Source organism: Podarcis cretensis, assembly GCF_951804945.1.
Source record: "Podarcis cretensis genome assembly, chromosome: 16".
Taxonomy (NCBI): Eukaryota; Metazoa; Chordata; class Lepidosauria; order Squamata; family Lacertidae; genus Podarcis; species Podarcis cretensis.
This window is the reverse complement of record NC_137186.1, coordinates 31,619,918-31,632,657: the sequence shown is the minus strand read 5'-3', so window position 1 is coordinate 31,632,657 and position 12,740 is coordinate 31,619,918. Positions and strand designations below refer to the sequence as shown.

The window sequence follows — 12,740 nt, the reverse complement described above, 5'->3', positions numbered from 1 at the left end:
GAAAAATTGAGAGAGAGGTGACATGAGTAAGGTTTATAAAAATACGCATGGCATGGAGAAAATAGAGCGAAGTTTCTCTCTCCCTCTCCCTCTGTGGTGTACAGTCATATCTCAGGTTAAATACGCTTCAGATTGAGCGTTTTTAGGTTACGTTCCACGGCAACCTGGAAGTAACGGAACACGTTACTTCCGGGTTTCATCGCTCGCACGTGCGCAGACGCTCAAAATGACGTCACACGCATGCACAGAAGCGGCGAATCACGACCCGCACATGCGCAGATGCAGGTTGCGTTCGCTTCAGGATGTGAACTGGGCTCTGGATTGGATCCCGTTTGAATCCAGAGGTACCACTGTAGTGGTTAAGAGCTGTAGACTCGTAATCTGGTGAACCGGGTTCGATTCCCCGCTCCTCCACGTGCAGCTGCTGGGTGACCTTGGGCTAGTCACACTTCTCCAAAGTCTCTCAGCCCCACTCATCTCACAGAGTGTTTGTTGTGGGGGAGGAAAGGAAAGGAGAATGTTAGCCGCTTTGAGACTCCTTCAGGAGATAAAGCGGGATATCAAATCCAAACTCCTCCTCCTCCTCCTCTTCTTCTTCTTCCTCCCTCCCTCCCTCCCTCCCTCCCTCCCTCCCTCCGTCTCTCTCTCTCTCTCTCTCTCTCTCTCTCTCTCTCTCTCTCTCTCTCTCTCTCTCTCTCTCATAACACTGGAACTCATGGGTATCCAATGAAGTTGAATTTTGAAAGATTCAGGACGGATAAATGAAACTACATGCAGCACATAGTTAAACTATGGAACTCACTCCCACTGGAGGCAGTGACAGCCACCAGCCTACTTAGCTTTTAAAAAGGGTTAGATAAATGCTTGGAGGACAGGGCCATTGATGCTGATGCTTTGCCTCCATGACTGAAGGCAGCAATTCTTCTGAATACCCGTTGCTGGAAAGTACAGGAGGAGAGAGGGCTCTTGTGCTTGAATCCTGCTTTTGAGTTTCTCACAGGCATTTGGTTGGCTACTGTGAGAACAGGATTTTGGGCTAGATGGGCTATTGGCCTGATCCAGTAGGGCTCCTCTTAAATTCTTGCATCCTGCAGAATGTAGTGATTGGTTGGGTTTATACGGTGTTGTCAGGGAACTGACATCGGAGCCAGAAGTGGAGGCAGGGCTCCCAAGCGATGCCGGAGAAGGGCCAAGGAGGGAGAAAGGGAACTCATCGACTGGGGAAGGAAATCAGCGTAACACCAGGGATAAAGGGGGGCGGTTGGGGGAATCGGAGAGGGGTCTCCAGGACTCTTTGCTGGAGACCAGTGGGGGGAGCACAGGTCCTCCTCTGCCCACACCCACCCTGCGCAGAAGACTTCCATGCAGGGAAAGTAGGCGTAGACTTGGCGTCAAAGAGCTTTTGTGCTGGAAGAAGTTTAAGAAACGCCCACTGACGGATTCTGCTAGCGACTGAACAGCCACGGAGTGAAGGGCTGTCCAGTCAGGAAAGGTTTAACCAGGCTACCTAGCCAGGCATGGTGGCAACTTACGCACGAGCAACCCCATACATTCATTTACAGGTGTGAAATAATCTTTAAAGTACCCAGAGCCCAAGTTGCATAGGGCTTTGTACTCCAATACCAGTACTTTGAACCCTGATTGGTAACTAACTGGCAGCCATTTTGATGATGATGATGTCACATGGATACTGTGCAAAATATGTAAGAATGGGCACAATAAGTCCACAGTAAGCTGTTGTGTGGAGACGCCCATTCATTCCCCTTGTTCTGAACCAATTCTGACTCTAAATTAACATCAAAGCTTGCAAAGAAGGCTTTTTTTAAAAAAAAAAAAAAAAGCTTCTAGTGGAGGGCAAGGTCTAGTCTAGGAAGGGAGCTTGTTAAATAAACATGTTGCTACCCAAAGACCTGGTGCCGTGATGATGGAGAACATCAGAATTTCCTTCTCGCTTCTGAGTGAAGCCGACGAGAGACATCTGTCTATAACACGACTTTGTCTTCATTAATTCTTCAGAACGCAAGAAAGACTTTCCTCTGGAGGTACCACTGTGTGTGCTGTTCTCCCCTCACCTCCTCTTCAAGAAGAACTTCTTAGCAGCTCAAGTAGAAATCAAATTGCTAGAAGGGACTTGTTTCCAGAATACTCAACAGAATCCTTTCTTGTGCCACCGAAATATTATTTGTCGGGTGGCACTATGTACAAGATGTTTGTACATCCTGCCAAGTAGTGGATCATGGGTCTCTCAAGAAGAACTTGCCAGGTAGACAAAATGAAGTGGGTTGTGGGTTGTGCAAGCTTTTAAGTGGCGTACACTGACAGGTATGCCAACTCTGAGGTTGCCAGGACACAGCACTGAACAAAAAATGCCCCTTCCACATTCACAGCCTCATTGGTAGGCCATGAATTGGGGAGCAGAGTAATAGTTGTGGCTTCCACTGTTTAATGCTAGGTGTGTAGTGTCTTGGCTAGAGCGTTGGACCTGGGAGAGCAAGGTTCAAATCGCCACTTGGCCATGAAACTCACTAGGAGACCTTGGGCAATTCACTCACTCTTAGCTTAACCTACTTCATAGGGTCATTGTGGAGTGGGGAGTGGGAAAACCATGTATGCCATCTTGGGCTCCTTGGAGAAGAAGGTGAGATATAAATGCAAGAAATAAACACATTAGAGCCATGTAAAGTGAGAGCTCTCTACATGCACATAACTCTATCCAGCTAGCACTTCAGAAGGGGATGAAGGAGGGCTAGTGAGGGCTGTGGCCCAAAGAGGTGTTTCTGAGGTCTGGATACAGAGTCCAGGGACTCAGCTTTAAAATGTGTTGGAAAGTGCAATATACAAATGTGACACTAGATGGCGACAGTGAGCTATGCCAAATTCAATGTATTTTTCAAAACGGTTTTTTTTTTTTTGTTTTTTTAAAAAAGCATTTTCACAGCGTTTTTTTTAAATTTGTGTGTACATTCCACCCAGGCCTTATGCTCTCCTGTCCTACACAAACACCCACTTTGGTGATGCGGCATTCCTGGCACTAAACTCTGTAACAGCACCATTGTTGTTTTACCAATTTATGAATTGCCTTACGCGCTGATTCTCAAGGCAATTTTGCAAGCATGCCATGAAACCATCTAAAAATAGTTTCGAAAGAAGTACAAAACCCAACTAAAGATAGATCTAAAAGGAATACGGGATAAACAATCGGGATGCTTTCATCCCGTCGGAAAGCTTGTCGAAAGAAGAAATGCCTTCAGTTGCTTCCGGAAACAAGTAAGGGCTGTTCCACAAAACACAGGCAGCCCTCTTGAAATTCCTGATCTGATATTTTAGGGACTTCAAATATGGCAGTCTTGGAATGGCCATACTGAACACCGCCAAGCCAGAGTTCAGGGCAGGAGAGCAAAACTGTGGAAGGAGGGAGGTGAAGAAAAGATGGCAGCACCTGAATTTCCTGCTCCAGAAATGTATAACTCTTCTGTCGCTCTGGCCTGAAAGCATTGGCCATGACAGCCATGTAATAAAACTCTGATGTATGACAAAATAATGAACCACCGAATACATCGCCCTCCTGTGCTGCCTCTGCAGCCTCGCCTGGCTTTTGCCTGGAGAGCACAGCTTGTAAATATATCTGGGTCTCGCCCTGCTACTAACAGGCTAGTGGAGCATTGCCACAAGGTTATTTATTTTACACTCTGGGCTCTGCTTCTGAGCCATGGAGTGTAAAAACAATCAGAAGGACAAAGTGTAAATTCTCCCTGCTGATTTATTTACTGTTGTGTTTTTATAGGCCCACATGGCTCGGGGTTTTCGCGCTAGGCCCGACCATTCAAGCAGAGCCCGCGCCGTACACTTCCAGAGAAATGAATGACTTTATAAATTCTCTACAATAATAATCCCACGTACAGGAATGCATGCAGAGGAACACCCAGACAGGGCTGGAATGTTTTTAAGAATATAAGATTGTGCTTTTTTGGTCAGGGAAACACATTTCTCTCAGGGCTCTGTGGTATGGCCTAGGCTCCAGGCCTGTCTGCCTACCACCTGTAATGAACCCTTGGGGAGAGTCTCGTTCGGGCCACCCAAACCGAGAGGAGGGTCAGAAGACAGCGGCTCTGGGATGTTAACAGCCTTAATGAACCTTGGTCCATTGGAGACTCTAAACAGCCATCTTAATTTTTTGTTTTTTAAAGGGCCTTGATAGGAAAAACATCTGATTTGGCTCCGTTCTGTATCCTCGATTAACTGAAGTGGCCTCTCAAGTCTCCACCGTGGAAGAAAAAAAGCAAAACTTAGTCTCTCCTAATGAAATGCAATAAACACTTTCTACACACACACACACACACCTTTGAAAGCGTCAAAGATTTCTTAACAAAGATCAGTTTGTCTGTATCTGCACCTCTCTCTTTCTCTTGTTCATTCACTCCTCTTTTTTTTTTTGGAGGCAACTGTGCAAACCTACCCAATGCTAAAAATGTACTGGTGGCCATTAGTTTTCTTCCCTTACTGTATCTAGATAGCAGTGTTTTTTGTTTTGTTTTTAAGAATAAAATGGGCAACTACTCATGCAGACGTTGTTACAGTTAGTGCCACACTTTTAACATTTAACATTTTGAGTACCCCCAGAAAAAAGCACTGTTAGATTGCGATTAATTTCTAAAAGGTGCCAAAATTCAAATTTCAAATTTCAAAACGCACGGGGCTCGCTCAGTTGATACAGCACTGGACTCTTAATCTCAGGGTTGTGGGTTCGAGTACCCACATTGTGCCAAAGATGCCTGCATTGCCGGGGGTTGGACTAGATGATCCTCGGGGTCCCTTCCAACGTGACAATTTTATGATTCTGGAATGGTCATATATACCCTGCTTTTTGGACCGCAAACTTCTATCTGAAGGGCTTTCGGAGGGACTGTCCTCTGAAAGGCATCGTTTATTTCAGGGGTAAGGAAAAATTTTCCAGCTCGAAGATCACAGTGTCTTCTTCTACTTTCCGGGACAACGTGCTAGTGGTAGGCAGGGCCAGAGGCGAAAATGGACGGAGCAACAATGGTGTGTTTTACCTCTGCATAATAGGCACATCTGCACACTCATCTCACTATTCTCCATCTGGGCAAACAACAAGCATGGTCAGAGTCCAAGGACAAATCTCATCCAGGCAAAAACACGCAAGGAAGGTGTGAAGCTGGGTCACTGGGATATGTGGCCTGAGGAGAGTCCCGAGGGCCAGAAAGAGAGGAATGGTGGGCCACATTTGGCCCCCAGGCCTTGGGTTCCCAACCCAAGCTGTCCTATCTAGGGATGCCAGGCCTCCAGGTCTTACCTGAAGTCTCCAGGTTTCTCTGGTTCCCTCCAGGTGGCAGGGGGGCGGCTTGAATTTCCAGGTGGGCAAGAGTGTCTTTAATAATAACACAGAAGCTAAAAGGTGGAAACCTTTCTCCATTACCTAGTTGCCCCTTCCACTGCTGATATTAATGACCAAGGTGGTGGATTGTTTCCTCCGATTTGGCAAAGACCCTTGTGGTCAGATGTAACTTCCAAACATTTCTGGTCGCTGCTTTGATAGCAACGCAAGCTGCGCCTGCTTTGAGTTTCCTTGTGCTGCGCGTAACTGTCTCAAATTTCATTAAGAAATGAAAAATAAAACATCTCAGATCTGGCGCAAGGCAGTGCCTTTCCTACTGCTTCTCCCCAGATGGAAGGGGAAAGGCACTCTGCACGCTGTTCCAAACTAGCAGAAGGCATCTGTGCGTAGATTCAGAAGCACTAGCAGGCTCCTGTCTGCATAACTCCAGCTGAAAGAGGAACAGTATGTACAGATCCTACCCACCACTCCAACGTCCTATCTAGCAGCTGGGGCAGAGCGATACGCACCCGTCCCTCTCGTGTTAATTAAAGACCTCTTTAAGCTTTCTTTTTCTATCCAGCGCTGCCGGGTATGCAGGAAGAGATTAGAGCTACGGCAGGCATTAAAAATAAAATAAAAGCCCCCAATGATTCATTGGGTGGTTATGGACAAAAGGAATATTTTTTAAAAAATCATAGTGGGTAAAAAAAAATCTGAGTGCTTTGGGAGGGCAGGCCACCACTTTATTTACCTTACTTAACCCTGCAAGGTGGCCAAGGGCTTGGGAAGGACCATGGCTCAGTGGTGGAGCATCTGTTTTGCGTGCAGAAGGTCCCCCGTTTGATCCCCAGCATCTCTAGTTAGGGCGATAAATCTGAAATTCTGGAGAGCTCCTGCAGATGAACATAGATAGTGCTAGATGCAAAGGGGTGGGGTGAGGAATTGCATTCGCCACCTTCAGCCTCTTGGGGAAGAAATAAATCTAATTAATAAATGTTGGCATCTTGAAGCAGATTGTAGAGGTTGCCTGCATCCTGATGGATAATTCTGACAAAGCCCCAGAGGTCAACTCAAAATGCCTTCGTGCAGTTTGCTGGAGTATTATTGTTATGATGTGCACGCTGTACGCAGCTCAGTGCAGCTACAGTTTCCATGCTCAGATGGCACCGTGGCATTCGTTTACACTGGTGCTATTTAGGGTGACACAGATAAGAACCCGGGTCTAAAAATTCAACAGTAGGTGGAAAAACCCGGCACTCTCCGACAGCCTTAGGGGACATATCAAAATAGCATCCGGCTGATAAAGGGCCGTTGCTGCCATCACAGCCGTGGCGTCTGGGAACAGATGCCCACCTGATGCTGGCATTCATAAGGAAGATGCGATGGGAAGTCCTTCTGCGATCGCGGCAGCTGCTATAAACGATACATTCTTAACATCCCCCATTAAAGTGCACCCGAGCAAGGAGCAGTCTGGAGCAGGCAGGAAGGGAAGAGAAGATCCTTGGCTGTGCTTTGTGGCATTCCTGGACTCCTTCCAGGTAAGAACTTTCTTCTTCTTTAACGGAGAATATTCTTTTTTTTCCACCCACCCCCTTCCCCTGTAGACCTTCGGGATGTTATAACAGCTGTTTGTAAACACTGCAAGTCCAAAATTAGCAGGGGGGTTGAGCAGGAGCATCATTTATCAACGTCTGCCCTCTGGAGCATCTTAAAAATGTTGCAGATACGTTGGCACATTGGTAAGGGATTTGGAGAGCTGGGCGGGGAAGCCAATAGCCAGCAGGCAGTCTCTTAGCAGAGATGCCCCCAGCCCCCTTGTCACGGGACATGGGCTGCCACTCCAGAGAATGTCCATTTGGCCACACAAATCAAGACTGGTTGGCACTAATGAAACACAAGCCCTTGGAGGGTTGAGAATGAATTTTGTCTCATTAATCATGCTTTGCTTCAGGACGCATGAGACTTGCTTTGAGAGGAACCCATGCTTAAGAAAGCCCTCTGTACTGTCTCCTCCAGCTTGAGGACGGGGCAGCCAGGAACACAGAGAACGTGTCTCCCCAAAATGCCCAGAATGTTAAAACATGAACATAGAAAAAGTGCATGGCTGTATCACCCCCAAAGCCCATTTTGCCCCACATCCTGTTCTCACAGTGGTCAACCAAGGTGTCGACAGAAAGTAGAGAATGTGGAGAAATTTGATTCAAACTTAAAGGCTAATCTGTTTGGAATTTGCAGTTTTCGAAACAACATGAGCTCCAAAACGCAGCCATCCTTCCAACTTCACGCATATTTACATTTTCTGATGCAGTTCTCCAATCAAACCATGTTTTCAGAAATGCATATATTAGAGGAAAGTGGGCACTGAATGGCTATGTTAGGGAAAACTTACAAAAATGCATTACTGTATTCGGGGAGATTGCTTGCAAAAAATTGCACATCAGTCAAAACTGCATACAAAACTGTGTTTATTAGGAGACATCACCACTAAAATGCTGGTGCTTTTTCAGGATGATTTAATTAAATAAACAACAATAACAACAACAACAACAACAACAACAACAACAACAATAATATATTTATCCCCTGGATTTTCCTTTGATGGGTCTCAAGGCGGCTTACAGATAAAAACAAGAACTGCTAAAATATAGAATAGAAATAATTAAAAAACAGTTAAACATTGATTGGAATTAAAACTTTATAAAGCATACAAGCATAGAAGCATACAAACAATTACAAACAATTACAATAAAAAGCAGCATGGCACTAGCCATTTCATTAAAAGCAGTCAGTTCCCTGCTGAAACAAGAAAGTGTTCATCTGTTGGCAGAAGGAGAGAGTTCCCTTCCATGCCTAATGGACAGCTAGCAAGCAGGAACTGAGTGCAGTTGACTTGAAAAACTAGAAACTGAGAGAAAGCAAAATGGACAGATCTCTCCATCCCTAATATTGTTATGTATGATTTCCCCTTCGTGGGAAATTGCATCAACCTGGCATACTTTTATTCCATATGCAACATTGACAGGGCATGCTTAAAGGCCCCTGAGGACACATGGCAACTGGGGGAACAAAATCTTTGTTTAAAAACCAGAATGCCTTAAAAAGTTAATATAATTCAATAGACATTTGGCTGCTGGGGGTGGGTCGGATTGTTGAACGTTAATTATTTCTCCTTGTATAATTGTTGTTCCTTGTATAAAAACATGGAAGCAATAAGTAAGTGAAAATCATAAAATATTTTGAGGAGGAATATGGAAGAAAGCAAATAAGGATTGCATGTGCAAATGGCTTTGTTATTCCACTGTACAGATCTCCTTCTGAGTTTTCTTTTGCAAAGCACCATTAAAAGAGTCACACTTTGTGTGTGTGTGTGTGTGTGTGTGTGTCTGAATTCAGCTATTTATAGCAGAAGAAACATAATTTACTTTTGGCAAGGGGGCTTGCAGAAATGGGCAAAATGTCTTTGTGTGGTCTGGCATAAAGGAGAACCAAAACAAACGATCGGTTTTTAAAAAAGTGACAGTGTTTCTTCGCAACAATTTTTCCTTCGAGCACTCTGGACCTTTTGCTGCCCTGGCTACCACTCCTTCCTCTTTGCCGCTCCACACGCCTCAGTCCATCTGGAGCTTTGCTGGGTAATGCCCCTTTGACATGTCCATCAAATCTTTTCCATGACTTGATTGATTGGTGTAGAATATCTGTGGAGTCTAGGTTCCCCCCCCCCTTCCTTTCCTCCCAACTTTTGCTGGATAAATTTCAATGAGCCTGGGAGGACTCTTATATTCTCTTTCTCTCTCTTTTTAAAAAACGCACACCTCACTGATAGCGTTGACGGTTGGCAAACAGACCCAGGATATATGTTATTTTCCATTCCCAAAGAGGAATGTTATGATATATTAAACTGAGCGAGGTGTCTAATTTGCTGTTGCGGTGCGTACACACTGCTGAAATTATTAGAGTTGCGGAGAGGATTTATGAATCCCAGAGGGAACAAGTCATAACCCCACCCCAAAACCTGAATCTGAACACTGTTCCTTTTTTTTGGGGGGGGGGGTGTCTGGTCTGCTTCTAGCCTGCTTCCTGCTTAACACTCTCCCAAAAAAGCACATTGATTTAGTAACACACACCCCTCCCGTTTCTCGAAAGTTTGAAAGATATCCTAGGAAAAACCAATTGCCTTACAATATCTGAAGTTCTAAACATATCAGCAGCTGAAGCATATGAAGGTTCAGACTACTGTGAAGGCCTGTTGAACTTGCTGTTTTTCTCTGTGCGGGAACATATTGTTATACCCTAGAAATTAATAAATTGTAGGATTTTGATTAATCGGGATACGGATGAAAGTACCAGCTGCAGAGCTGTGCCAGAGAAGGAATCCCAGGGCTGGCTTAGTGAAGAGCAAATCTGTTAACATGACAAAAGGAGTTGATCTGAGAGGATTCCTTTGGGGTGGGGTGGGGGGGAAGAGACAGGTGGTGATGGGGGGGTGTCTGAAGTGACAGAAAAAGAGAGTTTTTAGCAAGGTGTTCTGGGAAGGAGGAGGAAAGAAGACTGGGATCCATCTTGGGCAGGATGGCCGAAGGCTGGCTGGGAGAAATGTCTTGGACTCCAGGGCTGCAGTGCTGTGGGGGACAAGTGAGTGGAGCAACAAATGTATTTTAAAACCTTTAAACAGTAGACTAGTTTCTGTGTGCATGCACCCCTCTAGCTTCCATCTGGACAAGCAAGAGGCATTGTCAGAGTTCAAGGTCACATTCCGGCTAAGCAAAAACATTCAAGGAGATTTTGATGCAAGCAGTGGTGCAGTGATCTAGGGTTGTAGTGTGTGTCAAACACCTATTGCTATTTCTGCAGCAGGATCCCAGCAGAGTCCCTTTCTGCAGAGACACCCAATCAGCACAAAAGGGAGTTTCTTAGCCACTGAGATGTCCACTCACCCTTTGTGCTGATTGGAGCCAACCAGAGTGAAAGGAGGCGGGTCAGTCATGGAGGATTGGCTCCTAGGGTCACCCTGGAGAAGGCTTGGGAGGGACACGGGGGAGTTGTTGTTCTGTACACTCCGAACTTAAGCATTTAGGAACCCTGAAAAGACAGCAGGCTTCAGCTTCGAGAGAACGGCATGCAAGTTCTGTTCTGTACAATGGAACTTCAAGGAAAACACAAGTCGCTCTGAAAGAAGATGTTGGAACCCTCCAAATCATTTGCCCGTGTATGTATACAGAAAATAGTAGGTTGAGATGAAAGGCAAAGCATGGATGTCTGCACTCGTTGTTGCAATGCATCCCTGATTATTTGCATTATGGTATAATTATAAAACTATTATAGAATCCCAGAACAGGGGTCGGCAACGAAAGAAGAATGGCAGACAAAAATAATGGACTATGCAGAATTGGATAATATGACAGGAAGGATTTGAAACCTGCGGGACCAGAGATTTACAGAAGATTGGAAGAAGTATATGAACTATTTGAAGAGCAACTGTAATCAACAAATTACACTAGTAGGACTACAATAAGTTTTGTAAGGAGGAATATATGAAGTGTTACAAAGTAGATAAAGAATAGAGAGATTGGTTATGAGTTTTAAATGTAACAGGGACAATAAGAAATGTATACTAAGAGATTAGATTGGAAAATTTTCAGACAGGACTGATGGAAGTCAAAAAAATTGAATAAGATTTAAAAATATGTTTAATTACTGTTGAAAATGGTATGGGCCGGTTCACTCAAGTGAAGATCCCTCCGTGGGAGATCCCTCATGTGCATGCATGCGATTTCTAGCATCTGTGCAGACGTGATTTTCAGCACTGCAGAAGCGAGTCCCTGCGCTGCACTGCACCAGTTTAGTGCAGCGTGCAGGGACTCACTGAGCGGGTGGCTTGGTTCATGGGCGGCTCGTGGGCCGGTTAAATGACCCCCGTGGGCCTTAGGTTGCCTACCCCTGTCCTAGAAGGTTGTGTTATTTTAGAATGGCTGTGGCTGTCATGAAGGAACCCTGCCCTTCTGCATTTGCCACTGCACTACTGGAAGCAAGGCCAGTGAGGGTGTCACCTGATGTCAGGCTTCAGGGAATCGGCTCCCAGTGGCGTAGCGTGGGTTGTCAGCACCCAGGGCAAGGCAAGTAATTTGCGCCCCCTAACCCATGGATTTGCGCCCCCTAAACCGTGGATTTGCGCCCTCTAACCCTAACCCCCAGATGTTGCGCCCGGTGCGGCCAGACCCCCCTTAACCCCCCACGCTACGCCACTGTCGGCTCCCCGCCCCCCGTGGCAGTGGATAAGCAAACAAAGGAAAAGGAGTCTTCTTACCAGTTAGAAATCACAGCGAGAGAACAAAGAACACATCACCTAGAAATGGCGGTGCTCCCAATTAAGTTCTCCCCCCCGGTCCCTATTAATCTACATCATTCCTACGTCTTGTAATGTGAACTTGGAGCCACTGTGTTTTCTGTTCTGCCACTTTCGGAGCTCTCTGGGACTTTGGGGAAGGGGGGTGGATACTATCCAGAGACTGTGAATCTGTTAACTCGTTCTCTTCTAGTGTTTCTTCTGCTAGCTGTTCCCCATCCAATATTTCCCAGCTTCTGCCTTCTGAACTAGGCCCCTCTGCAAACCACTGTTCCAAATCTATACAGTGGTACCTCGGGTTAAGTAATTAATTTGTTCCGGAGGTCCGTTCTTAACCTGAAACTGTTCTTAACCTGAAGCACCACTTTAGCTAATGGGGCCTCCCGCTGCCGCCACGCCACCGGAGCATGATTTCTGTTCTCATCCTGAAGCAAAGTTCTTAACCCGAGGTACTATTTCTGGGTTAGCGGAGTCTGTAACCTGAAGCGTCTGTAACCTGAAGCGCATGTAACCCGAGGTACCACTGTACTGTCCTGCTCCTGGGAATATTCAGGATCAGGATCAGGAGGAGGGGGTGCCTCCCACTGTTCTTCCTCAGTGCAGCGCTCCTCAGAATGGTCCCTGACACCTGAGAAGAGTTCTGAGGACCTGATAGAGAGGCCTTGAGGGCCTGATTAAGCCTCCCCCCCCCAGAGCCAAGGGTTCCCCAGCTCTGTGCCACTGTTTCCACCTGCAGTAGCACTATATGATTCTCTGCTGACAGGATATCCTTCCTAGTTACAATGGCACAGATCTGCCCCTCCCACTGAGGTCTCCGTCTTTCCCAGGCCTTGCCACTTCTGGCGATTCTCCTCTCAGGCCAGAGGCTGTTCCTTAAAACACTGTCTCTCTGTTACCAGCACTACCCTTTATACCCATTAAACACAAAATAAAGCAAGTTACTGACCTCCCTTTGTGGCGGGGGGTAGAAACTTGTAATTTTATAGAGCTTGTAAACCAAGCTTGTAAAGTCTTTTAAGACCCATATCTTGTGTATATCACCCTAATGATGTCCCTAGA

General features: G+C 45.9%; 2 long non-coding RNA genes across 3 annotated transcripts in view; both read left to right on the top strand.

The window, feature by feature from the left end:
• The window catches only part of LOC307205086, a 183,709-nt gene that overhangs the window by 141,850 nt on the left and 29,119 nt on the right, over positions 1 to 12,740 (top strand). The window lies entirely within an intron of this gene.
• On the top strand, positions 2,982 to 4,331 carry LOC307205163. 2 transcript variants are annotated; one of them, XR_013833929.1, is made up of 2 exons: positions 2,982 to 3,267; positions 4,188 to 4,331. It is a non-coding gene; the product is annotated as an uncharacterized lncRNA (long non-coding RNA). The 2 variants fall into 2 exon arrangements; XR_013833930.1 differs by having other exon boundaries at positions 2,982 to 3,461.